Source organism: Pipistrellus hanaki, assembly GCF_964339955.1.
Source record: "Pipistrellus hanaki genome assembly, chromosome: X".
NCBI classification, from domain to species: Eukaryota; Metazoa; Chordata; class Mammalia; order Chiroptera; family Vespertilionidae; genus Pipistrellus; species Pipistrellus hanaki.
In genome coordinates, this window is record NC_140524.1 from 48142685 (window position 1) to 48155196 (window position 12512).

Sequence of the window (12512 nt, forward strand, 5' to 3'; positions counted from 1 at the left end):
GTTTGCAATAGCTTTTTGATGCATTTTTATCACAGATGCTTTAAAATCTTTGACAGATAATTCTAATGTTGCTGTCATCTTGGTATTATACTTTTTCAGTCATTTTGAGATCTTTCTCATTGTTGGTCGGATGGGTGATTTTAATTGAAACCTGTGCATTTTTGGTATTATGTTATGAGATTCTGAATCTGATTTAAACCTTTTTTTTAAGTTGGCTTTATATGACATTGCTCTTGTAGGGGAATAAAGGGTGCTGATTCATTAATGCAATGTGGGACTAAAGCTTTATTTTCTTCATAGAGTCAATTGCTACCCAAGGCAAGGGTTTCCTAGTTACTTCTGAGTGGAGGTGGAAGTTTATGATCCTGATTTGGTTTTCACTGACACTATGAGAGCAGGGTTCATTAACTGCTGGCAAGGATGAAAACCTGGCTATCTACTTAACTTTCTCTGACATCACCCAGGCCTGAGTATTGGAATACCTCCTAACTGTATCAGAAGGGTAGAAGTCTAGGCTCCTTGCTTGGGGTTGCTGGTGTAGATATGGAGTGACCATAGTTTTTTTCTGTGGTATTTAATTGTAGTGGATTGGTTATTGTCTGAGTTTTCTTTCTTGCTAACCTGCCCTTTTCCTTTTCTTGGTCTACAGAGCAGGCTATTTTTTGAGAGGTGTTTAGTTTGTTTTATTTTGCTTTTGGCCGATACCCTTTGGTGTTCTGTGTTGCTAGCCTATTCAACTCCAAGCTTGACAAATGGGAGGCAAAAACAAAACCTATGGAACTCACCACCATACTGTTTCTTTGATTAGCTGGTTTGCCTTCTCTCCACTTTCCAGGACCTTGTTATGTTTGTTTTGTGTGCAATGCCTAGGGGTTTTAGTTGTATCTAGCAGGAGGAATAGGTAAAAGTGCATATGTTCTATTTTCCTGGAAGTGGAAGTCCTTAAAATTCTTATAGTGTCAAATATCTTATTCTTCTGAGTTTCTCTCTGGACTTATTTGTATCAGCCTTTTCCATCCCAAGATTCTTAATTTTTTGTTCTTTTATGGTTTATATTTTTAGGAATCATATTTTTCTAAGTAATTAGTGAATTAAACCATTTTATTTCATTAAATAGCCATCCACTCTTCCCTTGTTGATTTAAATGCTGTCTTCTTTATACAATAGGTTATTGTACTATATGTGTTTGGCTGTGCTTCTGGACTTCCAATTCTCTTCTATTTATCCTCCTTTCTTGTTCTACTATAACCATTTAAGTTATTATAACATGTCCCACTATCTTGTAGTTTAAGGATACCTTCCCCCATTCTGTTAAAAATTATTATGTATCTTCTATGGTCAATAATTTATTAATATAGTTGACATGTTCTTATGTTATTTATTAATCTTTATTGTTGAAAATATTACAGATGTCCCCTTGTTTGATTTTCCCCTTTAACCCCCTCCACCTCATACCTGCTCCTCCCAGGCCTTCACCACCATTCTATTGTCTGTGTTCATGGGCTATGCATACTACTATATGCATATAAGTTCCCTGGTTAATCACTCCTCACAATCTTCACCCCTGCCTTCCCCCTGAAATTTGTCAGTCTGTTCCATGTTTCTATATTTCTGGATCTATTTTGTCCATCAGTTTATTTTGTTCATTAGATTCCACATATGAATGAGATCATGTGATACTTTTCTTTCTCTGCCTTGCTTATTTTGATTAGCATAATACTCTCCAGGTCCTTCCATACTGTTGCAGATGATAGAGTTCATTTTTTTTACAGTTGCATAGTACTCCATTGTGTAAATGTACCACTTTTTTATCCACTCATCTGCTGGTGGGTACTTAGGTTATTTCCAAATCTTATTGACCATTTGTAAATTGTGCTGCTATGAAGATAGGGATACAATCTTTCTGATTGGCATTTCTGGTTTCTTAGGATATATACCTAAAAGTGGGATCACTGGGACTAATGGAAGTTGCATTTTTAATTTTTTGGGGAAACTCCATACTTTTTTCCACAATGGCTATACCAGTCTACAATCCCACCAGCAGTGTACTAGGGTTCCCTTTTCTCCACATCCTCGTCAACACTTGTTTATTTGTTGATGATAGGTGTTCTGACAGGTGTAAGGTGAGACCTCATTGTTGTTTCAATTTGCATCTTTCCGATGATTAGTGACTTTGAACATTTTTTCATATGCCTTTCGGCCTTCTGTATGTCCACTTTGGAGAAGTGTCTATTTAGGTCCTTTGCCCATTTTTAAATTGGATTGTTTGTCTTCCTTTTGTTAAGTTTTATGAGTTCTCTATATAGTATTTTGGAAATTAACCCCTTATCAGATATGTCATTGGCAAATATATTCTCCCATTTTATTTCATGATGGTTTCTTTTGCTGTGCAGAAGCTTTTAATTTTGATATAGTCCCATTTTTTCATTTTCTCCTTAATTTCCTTTGCCCTGGGAAATATTCTTATGTTCTTAAATATCAAGGAATTATCTGATTTTTGTTATCCTTATAGCAATAGATGGAGGAAATTAGGATATTGAACCCTTCCTCTAGTCTAGTAGGTGTCAACTGGAAGTGATTTTGCCCCTTCTCCCAGTGGATATTTGGCAGTGTCTGAAGACATTTTTGTTTTGTTTTTAATACTAGAGAAGTATTACTGGCATCTAGTGGGTAGAGCCCAGTATACTGCTAAATATCCTACAGTGCACATAAAGGAAAACTTTTTGTCCTTTACATACCACACTTTTGACGTGGGTTCTTCCCATGCCATCCAAGTCTTCAACTCTCCAAACACCAACTGTGTATCCTATGGTTCAGTTATGATTATCAATACCTGGAGTTAGTACAGACACTATAGGTTAAAATCTTAATCCCCTAATATTGTCCCCTCTTCAGATACCAATTGTCTGTATTTCTGACCAACTGGCTATAACTGAGGGAGTTTCCATGATCCCCTTTTTGGGTTGGATAATTTTCAAGGATAGACCACAGAACTCTGGAAAACACTTTATTTACAATTACAAATGATACTTTATTATAAATTATACTCAGGAATAGCCAAATAGAAGAGACACATAGGGCAAGGTATGGAGAACAGCAGAGATTCTTCATGTATTTTCCAAGTACCTCATGCTACTAGCACCTCCTTATGTTTGCCAACCTAGAACCTCTCCAAACCTCTTCATTTAGGGTTTTGATGGAGGTGCCACAATGTAGGTACGATTGATTAAATCTTGACCCCTAGTGATGGAATTTAATTTTCAGCCCTCTTCCCTCTCTTGAGGTCAGGGGATGGGCCCAAAAGTTCCAGCCCTCTAATCATTTGGTTGGTTCCTCTGATACCAGAGCCTCATCCTTGGGGCCTTACTAAGGTTACCTTAACATGAATCAGATGTGACTGAAAGGGCATTTTTTTATAAATAACTGAAGAGTATCTGTTCACTTTTGTTGTTCTTAGAGCTATTTTTGGAATTAAGGACAAAAACCAAATGTTATGACATAAAGATGCTCCTATAACCCTTATCACTTAGGACATTACAAGGCTTTTAGGATCTCTGTCTAGCAAAGAGATCAAATACCAAATACACATTTCTTATTATATCCCTACATGGGATAGTCTTCCATGGCAAAGACTGATTTCCCTCAAAATGTCTATAATGCCACTTTTTATAAAGATGGCACTGAAAGCTAAGAAGGAAGTCCCTGCCCCTCCCAAAGCTGAAGCCAAAACAAAGGCTCTGAAGGCAAAGGAAGCAGTGCTGAAAGGCATCCACAGCCACAAAATATTTTTTTTTTTTAAAAAGAAGAAGATCCACACGTCACCCACTTCTGATGGCCAAAACACTAAGGCTCCAAAGGGAGACTAAATATCCTCAGAAGAGCGCACCCAATAGGAACAAGCTTGAACACTATGCCATTATCAACTTCCTTCTGACTACCAAGTCAGCCATGAAGAAGATAGAAGACAACAATACACTTGTGTTCATTATGGATGTCAAGGCCAACAAGCACCAGATCAAGCAGGCTGTGAAGAAGCTCTATGTCATTGATGTGGCCAAGGTCAACCCTCTGATCAGGCCTGATGGAGAGAAGAAGGCATATGTTCGACTAGCTCCAAACTCTCATGCTTTGGATGTTGCCAACAAAATTGGGGTCATCTAAACTGAGTCCAGCTGCCTAATCCTAAATATAAAAATTTTGCACTGTAAAAAAAATGTCAGTAGTGCCATGTTGAAAAATCCTGCCCTAGTTCTATGATTAGACAAATGAGGCTGTCTCTTAAACACTTTCTTATTTAAGGGTAAAACTCTGTTAACTTAAAAGCAAATCATATTAAATGGCATGTGCTTCCTTGGTTACCTCTGATATTTAAGGTAAGGCTTCTGAAATTATGCCAGTACCTGAGACAAATTATCAAGAATTTAAAAATATGGGCATAAATAAAGTGCAAATTTAATTAGCACTAATGAAGGGGTTTCAGTAATATGGTCAGTTACAAAATAAATAATACAAAAATCAATAGCTTCCCAATGTTTATGCAATGGTAATTTGGAAATATAATGGAGAAAGGTCCCATTAACAATTTCAACCACAAGTATGAAGTGCCTTGAAATAAACTAAAAATGTGCGTAACCTATATGAACATAACCTCGAAATTTTATTGAGGAATATATAAAGACATGAATAAATAAAGAGACCCACTGAATATGCTGGGTCAATAGTATACAAATTTCATTTATTTACAAATTAATCTATATACATTTAATGTAATTCTTATAAAACACACTGGGAATCTTTAGGGGAAGGAAATAGGGGGGTACTTAACAAGATTCTAAAGTTTAAAGTACAGAAACAAATGTGGTTTATGAAGATAACATTTCAAACCTTTTGGAGAAAGGATGGAGTGATAAATAAATTAATTGAAATAGCCAGACAGGTGGGTGATTTGGGGACAAGAGGGTTAGTTTTTGCCTAAAATTCTCAATTCCTTTCCAGCATCTCCTTCCTATCCCCTTCACCCAATGGCCCCCTCGATCTTTTGGGTAGGAGAGTTTTATGTCATGTATTGCCATGAGCTGTTCAACAGTTGGACACTAGCAGCAGTAGATCTAAATGCAGTTACTTATTTAAGCAGTTTTTTCTTCTAAGAGGAAATAGACCATCTGGAATTATATATTGGCATCTGGAAAAAAAATTGGTTTAATTCATTTTGTGGGTCAGCTAGCTCCACGATTCCTCCTCCTTCCATCCCTTACTATATCTACCTAATTCTGCTTTAACTCTTTCATTACTACCATATATCATGCATAATAATCTACAGTGAGAATGAAAAGATGAATTTTTTCTTCAATTAACCAATTAATCTAATTTGTGTTTTTAGGTAGTTAATTTCTCTAGCTTTAATTCTTTATTTTTATTCTTTTATTCTTTATTAAGGTATGATATGTGTACATATCATACATGCTCACACCCCACCCCTGCAGAGTTTTGTGTCCATTGATTATGCTTATATGCATGAATACAAGTCCTTCGGTTGATCTCTATCTCCCCTACCTCTCCCTAAACTTCCCGCTGTAATTTAACAGTGTGTTTGATGCTTTACTGTCTCTTTATTGATCTTTTTGTTCATCAGTTTATAATGTTCTTTATTATCCATAAATGAGTGAAATCATGTGGTATTTTTCTTTCAATGAATGATTTATTTCACTTAGCATAATGTTCTCCAGTTCCATCCAGGTTGCTACAAATGGTAAGAATTCCTCCTTTTTATGGCAGCATAGTATTCCATTGTGTAGATGTACTATAATTTTCTGATCCAGTCATCTGCTGATGGGAACCTAGACTGTTTCCAAATCTTAGCTATTGTAAATTATGCTGCTATGAACATAGGGGTGCATATATCCTTTCTGATTGGTGTTTCCAGTTTCTTAGGATATATTCCTAGAAGTGGGATTACTGGGTCAAATGGGAGTTCCATTTTCAGTTTTTTGAGGAAACTCCATACTGTTCTCCACAGTGGCTGCACCAGTCTGCATTCCCACCAGCATTGTACGATGGTTCCTTTTTCTCCACATCCTTGCCAATACTTGTCCTTTGTTGATTGGTTGATAATAGCCATTCTGACAGGTGTGAGATGGTACTGCATTGTCATTTTGATTTGCATCTCTCAGATAATTAGTGACTTTGAGCATGTTTTCGTGTGTCTCTTGGCTTTTGTTCTGTCTTCTTTCGAAAAGATTCTATTTAGGTTTGTTGCCCATTTTTTTTATTGGATCATTTATCTTCCTTTTATTAGGTTGTATAAATTGCCTGTAGATGTTGGAGATAATACCTTTATCAGTGATAATATTTGCAAATACGTCCTCCCATACAGTGGGCTTTCTTGTTGTTTTGTGGATGGTTTCTTTTGCTGTAAAAAAAGCTTTTTATTTTCATGTAGTCCCATTTGTTTATTTTCTCTTTAGCTTCCATTGCCCCTAGGAGCAATATCAGTGAAGAAGTTCTTTTGGCATGTGTCTGAGATGTTGCTGCCTGTGGATTCCTCTAGTATTTTTATGGTTTCCCATTTTATGTTTAAGTCCTGTATCCGTTTTGAGTTTTATTTTTGTGTATGGTGTAAGTTTATGATCTACTTTCATGTTTTTGTATGTATCTGTCCAATTTTCCCAATACCATTTATTGAAGAGACTGTCTTGACTCCATTGTATGTTCATGCCTCCTTTGTCAATATTAATTGAGCATAGTGGTTTGAGTTGATATCTGGATTCTCTATTCTATTCCATTCGTCTATATGTCTGTTCTTGTGCCAGTACCATGCTGTTTGAGAATGGTGGCTTTGTAATACAGCTTGAAATCTGGTATTGAGATCCCTTCTACTTTATTCTTCTTTCTCAGGATTGCTGTGGCTATTCGGGGTCTTTTTTTATTCCAGATAAATTTTGGGAGAGTTCTATCTGTGTCTGTGAAATATGCTGTTGGTATTTTAATGGGGAGTGCATTGAATCTACAGATTGCTTTGGGTAGTATGGACATCTTAATGATGTTGATTCTATCAATCCATGAACATGGTATGTTCTTTCATCTGTTTATGTCTTCCTCTATCTCTTTTTTCAGTCTCCTATAGTTTTCTGAATATAGGTCTTTACCTCCTTGGTTAAGTTTATTCCTAGGTATCTTAATTGTTTTGGTGCGATGGTAAATGGGATTGCTTTTTTAGTCTCTCTTTCTGTAAGTTCACTATTGGTGTAAAGTAATGCCATAGCCAAAACTGGTTTGGCTCAGTGGATAGAGCATCGACCTGCGAACTGAAAGGTCCCAGGTTCGATTCCGGTCAAGGGCATGTACCTTGGTTGCAGGCACATCCCCAGTAGGGGATGTGTAGGAGGCAGCTGATTGATGTCTCTCATTGATGTTTCTAGCTCTCTATCCCTCTACCTTCTTCTCTGTAAAAAAAAAACAATAAAATATATTTTTTTAAAAAAGAAATGCCATAGATTTCTTGCTGTTAATTTTGTATCCTGCTACATTGCCGAATTCATTTATTAAATCTATTAGGTTTTTTTTTTTTGTTTTGATTTAGTCTTTTGGGGTTTTTATGTACAATATCATGTCATCTGCAAATAAGGACAGCTTTAATTCTTCTTTCCCAATTTGGATGACTTTTATTTCTTCTTCTTGTCTGATTGCAATGGCTAATACTTCCAGTACTATGTCAACTAGGAGTGGTGAGAGTGGGCATCCTGTCTTGTTCCTGTTCTTAGGGGAAATGGTTTTAGTTTTTGCCGATTGAGTATGATGTTAGCTGTGGGTTTATCATATATAACTTTAATTATGTTGAGGTATGATCTTTCTATTCCCACCTTCTTGAGAGTTTTTATCAAGAAAGGGTGTTGGATTTTGTCAAATGTTTTTTCTGCATCAATTGATATGACTATGTGATTTTTATCTCTCAATTTGTTTATGTGATGGCTCACGATTATTGATTTGTGTATATTATACCATGCTTGCATTCCTGGGATAAATCCTACTTGGTCATAGTGTATTATCTTTCTGATGCACTGCTGGATCCTATTTGCTAGAATTTTTTTTGAGGATTTTGGCATCTATGTTCAAGAAGGATATTGGCCTGTAATTCTCTTTCATTATGTTTTTATTTAATATAATAATTCTTTATTGTTCAGATTATTACAATTTTTTCTCCTTTTCCCCCAGTATAGCTCCCCACCACCCAGTTCCCACTCCACTCTCTGCCCTTACTCCCCCCCATCCCATCTGTCCTCATCCATAGGTATACAATTTTTGTTCATCCTTTTCCCGTATGCCCCACATCTCTTTTCCCTGAGAATTATCAATCCACTCCAATTCTATGCCCCTGGTTCTATTATATGCACCAGATTATTCTGTTCCTCAGATATTTAATTCACTGGATTTTTAGGTTCACTTGTTGATAGATATGTATTTGTTGTTCATAATTTTTGTCTTTACTTTTTTCTTCTCTCTCTTCTTAAGGAATACATTTCAGCATTTCATATAATACTGTTCTGGTGGTGATGAGTTCCTTTAGCTTATTCTTATCTGTGAAACTCTTTATTTGTCCTTCAATTCTGAATGACAACTTTGCTGGGTAGAGTAATCTTTGTTGTAGGTTCTTGCTATTCGTCACTTTGAATATTTCTTGCCACTCCCATCTGACCTGCATAGTTTCTGTTGAGAAATCAGCTGATAATCATAAAGGTGTTTCCTTGTAGGTAATTAACTGTTTTCTCTTGTTGCCTTTAAGATTCTCCCTTTGTCTTTTGCTTTTGGCATTTTAATTATGATGTATCTTGTTGTGGTCCTCTTTGGATTCCTCTTGTTTGGGGTTCTCTGTGATTCCTGGACTTGTAAGTCTATTTCTTTCACCAGGTGAGGGAAGTTTTCTGTCATTATTTCTTCAAATAGGCTTTCAGTATCTTGCTCTCTCTCTTCTTCTGGCACCTCCATAATTCTGATGTTGGTATGCTTGAAGTTGTCCCAGAGGCTTCCTACACTGTCTTCAACTTTTTGGATTCTTTTTGTTTTTTGCTTTTCCTGTTGATTGATCTTTGTTTCTTTGTATTTCAAATCTTTGACTTGATTCTTGAATTCCTCTAGTCTGCTGTTGGGTCTCTGTATAATAATTTTTATTTCAGTCAGTGTATGTTTAATTTCTAGTTGGTCCTTTTTTTTATATCCTCGAGGGTCTCGTTAAATGTATCTGCCTTTTCTAGGAAATTCTTGAAAAACCTTATAACCATGGTTTTGAACTCTATATCCAGTCATTTCTTCTCCTCCATTTCTTTCGTTTGTGATCTGTTTCTTTGTCTCCTCATTTTTGCTGCTTCCCTGAGTTGGTAAGGTGGCTTTGTGTGCTAGTTGTCCTATATGGTTCAATGGATCAGCCTCCCAGTTACCTCAGGTGGATACTCTTAGTGCACCCCTTTGTGGACTGTGTGTACAGCCTTGTAGTTAAGTCTTGATTATTGTTGGTGTCACTGGGAGGAATTGACCTCCAGGCCAATTGGCTGTGAGGATGCCCTGTGTCTATAACAGAAGAATTGTTGAACTGCAGACACACTTATGATGCAGGACTTATTCCAGCGAGGCTTTTGTGCTTACTGAGTCTGCCTATTGAATGTTTCCCTTATGAGAGTAGTTGAAATCTGATCTCGTCTCACACAGATCACTAGATACACTAGCTTCTGTATCTCCAATGGGGTCCAGGTCAGCTACTGTCTGAAGCCACCCAGCAGGAGATACAGCAAGAACTACAGTTTTCTCCTTTTTGCTTGGGGTTTGGAGGTTTTGGAGCTGTCTGACTGGAGCTGTAGTTTATTTGCTTAAGCTGCAACAGGGAAGGCCATTTATAAGCAAAAGCCACTGCTCAGAGCTTGGGTGTGTTCATAGATTGTGCAGGACGGGGTCTCAGGCCATCACTAGGCTAAGGTGTGGCAAAGAGAGATGGCTGCAAGTCAGCCTTCTCCACCTTTCTGCGTTTCCAAGTCCCCATGTCCCACATATTAAACAATGATTGCTGGGCGCAGCTCTGCAAAGAAATCACCCTTTCTTTCTGACCTGATGGCTGACAGTCCAGCTTCTCCCCATAGGAGTTTGGGTCCTCTGCCTCTCCCCAGAAATTGGATTTCAGAGTATTTGGGAGCTTGTCTCCCGTCAGGTTGAAAAAAAGCAGTGTGCCCAGTCACCCGTCACCAGCTCGATTCACGTAACTCTGTACCTCAGCTTTCCAGTGCTTGTGCTCTTCTCTCTTTCCTTCTAGTTGTAGAACTTCCACTCAGACAGCTTTCCAGTGGTTCTGACTGATAGACATTTTGTCTTTTAGTTGTAGTTTTGAAATTGTTGTGCAAGGCAAAAGTTTAGGTGTTTAACTTTGCCGCCATCTTGGTTTCTCATTGTGTTGTATTTATCTGGTTTTGGTTTTAGGGTTATGTTGGCTTCATAGAAGGAGTTTGGAAGTGTTCATTTCTCTTGAATTTTTTTGAATAGCCTGAGGAAGATAGGTTTTAGTTTTTCTTTGAATGTTTGGTAAAACTCCCCTGTGAATCCTTCTGGCCCTGGGCTTTCATTTGCCAAAAACTTTTTGATGCCTGTTTCAAGTTCTTCCATAGTTATCGGCCTATTGAGCTGTTTATATTCTTCCTGACTGAGTTTTGGAAGAATATTTTTCTAGGAATATGTCCATTTCCTCCAGGTTGTCCAGTTTGTTGGAATAACATTATTCATAGTATTTTTTTTTAAACAATCCTTTGTATTTCTGTGAGGTCTGTTGTTAATTCATCTATTTCATTTCTGATTTTGTTTATTTGGGTCCTCTCTCTTTGCTTCTTGGTGAGCCTGGCAAGAGGTTCATCAATGCTGTTCATCCTTTCAAAGAACCAGCTCTTGGTTTTGTTGATCTTTTGTATTTTTTCTTTAGTCTCTATGTCGTTTATCTCCACTCTGATCTTTATTATTTCCTTCCTTCTGCTTACACTGGGCTTTTCTTGTTGCTCTTTCTAATTCTTTGATTTGTAGGTTTAAGTAATTTATTACCATTGTTTATTGTTTTTTTGCAGTATGCTTGTAGATCTATGAACTTCCCTCTCAATGCTGCTTTCGCTGTGTCCCATAGATTTTGGATTGTTGTGTTTTCATTGTCATTTGTTGCCATGATGTTTTTTTTAATTTATTTCTTGATCTCTCTGGTAACCCAGTCATTGTTTAATAGCATGCTGTTTAATCTCCATGTTTTAATTTTTTTGGGGGGATTGTTTTTATTGTAGATGATTTTCAGTTTTAATCGACTGTGTTCTGAAAGGATACTTGGTATGATTTCTATCTTCTTGGATTTGAATACTTTGCCTATTTCCCAGCATATGGTCTATCTTTGAAAATGACCCATGTGCACTTGAGAAGAATGTATATTCTGTGGCTTTGGGATGAAATGTTCTGAAGATGTTAATTAATTCCATCTGGTCTAATGAGTCATTTAGGATTGATGTTTCCTTGCTGTTTTGTTTAGAGGATTTGTCCAATGGTGATAGTGGGGTATTAAAGTCTCCTACTATGAGTTTATTGCTATCAATATTTCCCTTGATATTCTCCAGGAGTTTTTTTTTTTTTTTTTTTTAATGTATTTTGGTGCTCCTTTACTGGGTGTGTATATATTTACCAGAATTATTTCTTGAAGGATTGCTCCCTTTAGCATTTTGAAATGGCCTTCCTTATCTCTTGTTATCTCTTCCTTATCTCTTGTTTTTCGCTTTGAGATCTAATTTGTCAGATATAAGTATTGCTACCCCAGCTTTTTTTCATGTCCTTTCTCCTGGAAAAACTTTTTCCATACCTTCACCTTCATTCTCTGTGTGTCTTTCTTTCTGAGGTGGGTTCATTGTAGACTGCAGATATCTGGGTCTTGTTTCCTTATATAATACATTACCCTGTGTCTTTTGATTGGGGCATTTAATAGATTTACATTTAAAGTTATTATTGATAGGTATTTATTTGTCACCATTCTTATTCTTTACCCCTGTGTTCCTTCTTCACTTCCTTTCCCCCCCTCCCCCCCCCCCCCGCAGCAGACCCTTTAGCATTTCTTGCATTGCTGGTTTGGTGGTGATAAATTCCCTTAGACCTTTTTTTGTCTGTGAAGCTCCTGATTTCACCTTCAATTTTGATTGATAGCCTTGCTGGGTATAGTATTCTTGGATTCAGACCCTTCCTTTGCATGACTTTGTATATTTCATTCCATTCCATTTTGGCCTGTTGAGTTTCTATTGAGAAATCAGTTGCTAGTCTGATGGGGTTCCTTTGTAGAGATTCTTACTTTGGCATTGGTGTTTGCCTTTTAATTTTAATGTGTCTTGTTATCAATCTTTTGGGGTTCCTTTTGCTTGGGACTCTGTGGGCTTCTTGGAATTGTGTGGGGGTTTTTTTCCCTAAAGCAGGGAAGTTTTCTGTCATTATTTCTTCAAACAGGTTTTCTATTCCTTGCTCAG

At 37.0% G+C, this 12512-nt stretch overlaps 1 protein-coding gene and 1 pseudogene across 2 annotated transcripts in view; both read left to right on the plus strand.

The window, feature by feature from the left end:
- Positions 1-12512, plus strand: part of NUP62CL (nucleoporin 62 C-terminal like) — a 121124-nt gene that overhangs the window by 40905 nt on the left and 67707 nt on the right. The gene's annotated exons all lie outside the window — the stretch shown is intronic.
- LOC311615114 (large ribosomal subunit protein uL23-like) lies at positions 3675-4161 on the plus strand (annotated as a pseudogene). Its single transcript has one exon. The product of its transcript is annotated as a large ribosomal subunit protein uL23-like (transcript).